Below are 3733 nucleotides of genomic sequence, written 5' to 3' on the forward strand. Positions count from 1 at the left end.
ATGAATGGTTCTAGCCAGCATGAAGAATAAAAAGTACCGTTTTTCTTTGTTTAGAACCAAGCTGCTCGCCGTTGCTGGGTGATGTGACATCAGACTATAGATTCCAATTAGGCAGCGTTGGAAAGAATCGACATATTCTACAGAAATCATAGATGAATGAATAAATGATATAAAATAAATAGATTGATAAATACAAACAGATCGCCTAAATGGTGATATGTACTGTATTGAATAATACATGAACTTGTTTGTGGTTTGCTTGGGAAATTGTTGATCAAAGAAGGGACTTAACAATTATGCATGCCACTGTGAGTTTATAATGTTAAATATTATTATTGTTTTCCATAGTGTGCTGTTGATGAAATTGATGATATACGCTTAGCTAAAATACTCATCTATTCTGATCACCAGGTCGATAGTACCAACAAATAAAACTATGTGTAACCTTTAACCTTTCGAGGTAAGTAATCACTCAAATGGCGATATATACAAACAATTAACAATGAGCGGAGTGACGTCAACTTTTTACTGGTTCCAATCTCATTGGAAGTGCAAAACCAGTCTCCCAGGGGGCTGGATGTGTAATTGATCTTCTGATTTCAGAGTGATGGTATCTTAGTTTCCGGTCTAAATATATGTGTCAGTGCATGACGTAATTATTGGGCAGGTGAAAATTTTGGATCTGCATTCAATTTTCCTATGTTCTCTAGAACACTGTAATCGGGTGTTTTTTCATGAAGTTAGAGTCAGATGTATAGGAAAGCTATCCAGCAACTTTTCTCAAATTTCATACTTTTTCAACTTGACTAGCTGCAAAAAAATTATTTAGAAGTGAAATTAACCTTTGATATTTCCCGAAGACGTACAAAAGGGTTGATTTAATCATTTATGACAAAAAATCATTTTTGATTTTTTTAAAATTGACCCTCTCACTAAACTTGGCAAAATCTCAGTTCAAACCTTTTCACCATCCGACTAATTACGTCATTCACTGTAACATATGCTGGTCGTCAATAAAAATCATCAATCCTCGCTCTTTTACGTCCCGTAATCCTTAGTATCTGCAGATACATCCTGCTTCTAAAGTAGTTATGCTATCATATGATTCGAAATATAACCTATTTATTATTAGTCAACTCAGGGACTGGTTACATAGACACTTCCAATGAGTTTTGAACCGGAAGAGTTGAAGGTGTGACGTCACGACTGCTCTGCCCTATTTAGAGAAAAGAAGTGAATCAAGTGGCGGTAGAAACAAAAACATGAATAAACAAAGGCTTGAGTGACGTCATCGTCATTGATTCAATATCATACATTGAAATATATGGTCGATTGAATCAATATGTTTACACAAGTCATTACTTGAGCTTTTGTATAGCGCAATATCCACTAAATGTGCTCAAAGCGCTTTACAAGGGTTTCTGACCAACAGCTTCACGTAACATGTAGACGAGACATGACGCCTGTTTACTTTCTCTACTGTAACGTTACAAGAGGAGATATATTGAAAGTTTACTTTCTCTACTGTAACGTTACAAGAGGAGATATATTGAAAGTTTACATTTTCTATTGCATTCTTTACAAGGAGATATACATTTAAACGTTATTTATCCAGTTGTAATACTAATGTTAGACAAAAAATGTGACCCTTCGCCTCAAAACGGTATTAAGTCGGGTTGGTTAAGATGTTGAAAATTGAATTTATAACCAGAAATATCAGATTTGTGTTGAGTTTGTATGTTTTATTGAGGAGAATGGATATCATATTTTAGGGTGCTAATGCCAACAATTTATATTTTTGACCAGTTTAACATTATATTTGGCTTTTAAGCATGTGGTTCGTTCCGACATAATATCGTTTTGAGACGACGGGTCATAAATTACCTTTAATATTTCTTACACTAATCGTATTCTCTTGGAAACCAAATCAGCTGTTCCCGATTTGAACCATTTTCCCTCTGGCTGTCCTACTTTTTCTTCTGTGCTTTTAATAGGATTCAACAGTCGTAACGTCACTTCCTTCCTAATGACGCATGGTAACCTAGTAACACTGGCTCTAAGCTATCGGAACAATGGCGGACGCCCGTATGAAATATTTCTCAGGCGAGCATAAAAGCGTCTCCAGAGGAAAAAAATCATAACTTTTATCATGTTTTGACTTTTACACATTCTGATCACAAGACATATTATGAAAAGTTCTAGCCAGCTTGAAGAATAAAAAGTAATGATTTTCTTTGTTTAGAAGCAAGATGGCCGCCGTTGCCGGGCGACGTGACATCAGACTACTGAATCCAATTACAAATCTATAACTTTCATGATTTTCCCCATTCTCTTCCTTTTTACTGGTGCTAAAATGACATTGATTGCGTTGCAAATGTCGTAAAACACATAAGAATAAGCAAAACAAAAACAAAACAAAAAAATGACAACCCCCCCCCCCCCCCCCCCCCCCCCCCCACCCCCCCCCCCCCCCAAATAAAAAACCCAAAAACCCCAGCAGTTTTCCCCGAATTGTAAAATTGCGACTTATCTGCTGTTGAAAATCACCTCCTCAAATATTTGAAAATGTCCGCTGAATTTTCTTTCTTTAATTTTTTTCATTTATTGATTTAAAGATTTAAATAAAACAAACTTGATTGAGCTTATATTTAGTGCAAATATCTGCTATATGTGCTCAAAGCGCTTTATAGCTTGTCCCTAGCAAACAGTAACAATTAAAATGCAAGACGAGACATGACGCTTGTTCGGCGATATTACAATTTTTCGGACGGAGACAATACAACGCTGTTACCGGCCTGGTATCCAATTTACACCTGAGTACGGTGAGAGAATGTGAATAAAGCACCTTTGCCAATGACTATGCCCCCCCCCCTCCCCCAGAGCGAGATTCGAACCTCGGACCTTCAGGTCTGAAGGCGAGTGTCTGACCTCTAAACCACATAGCGTATTCATGAATTTATTTTAGTCTATTTTATTTTTTATTCAAGCGAAGTGGCCGATGGTTTAAGGCATTGCACTGTGATCCGGATGACCCGGGTTCGAGCCCACTTTCGTTTTTTTTCCTTGAGCAAGATTATTAACCCCAATTTGCTCACTTGGACAACATGGGTGATTCCTGTTGACATCAGACATCTTGTTTGATGAGTTATCTATATTCCTTCGTGGAATGCCTAGGCGACGATATCTTATGATATCGTGGCGCAAAAGGCATAACTTGAACTTAACTTAAACATTGTTTGTCTTTTTTCTTTCTCTCCCTCCAGGTAAAAGGCGAAAATAAAGTCTGCTCACAAAATCATCAATATCAAGTCTTTCTAGATCAGATCCCAGTCAACATTTTGTAGCCATCAGAAATCTCTTTCCCCAAATTTACTCCCGGATTTTGAAAAGGAATAGGACATATACTGTAAAATCGTTTAGCTCGAAATAAAGACACATTGTTGTTGTGCAAAAGAAAGTTTTCTGTTGGTTTAATTATTTATTTATTTATTTATTTATTTCTTCAGTTATTTAGTCATTTAATAAGTTATTGTTAGTTATTTAGTTAGTAAGTTAGTTGTTTAGTTAGTTATTTAGTTATTTAGTTAGTTATTTAGTTATTTAGTCAGTTATTTAGCTATTTAGTTAGTTATTTAGTTAGTTATTTAGTTAGTTATTTAGTTAGTTAATTAGTTAGTTATTCATTCATCCATTCATTTACCTATAATGTGCGACAATGTGGTCGAATGATATA

General features: G+C 35.7%; 1 long non-coding RNA gene across 2 annotated transcripts in view; it reads left to right on the forward strand.

The window, feature by feature from the left end:
- Window positions 1–3451, forward strand: part of LOC144977873 (uncharacterized) — a 16096-nt gene extending 12645 nt beyond the window's left edge. For both annotated transcript variants that reach the window (XR_013646422.1, XR_013646423.1), the window contains 2 exons: window positions 412–460; window positions 3264–3451. This is a non-coding gene — a long non-coding RNA (uncharacterized LOC144977873). The remainder of the gene's footprint in view (window positions 1–411; window positions 461–3263) is intronic.
- The last annotated feature ends 282 nt before the right edge of the window (window positions 3452–3733 follow it).

The sequence above is a fragment of the Berghia stephanieae genome, chromosome 8 (assembly GCF_034508935.2).
Source record: "Berghia stephanieae isolate SIO BIC M18660-M18661 chromosome 8, UCSD_Bste_1.3, whole genome shotgun sequence".
In the NCBI taxonomy this organism is placed as follows: domain Eukaryota; kingdom Metazoa; phylum Mollusca; class Gastropoda; order Nudibranchia; family Aeolidiidae; genus Berghia; species Berghia stephanieae.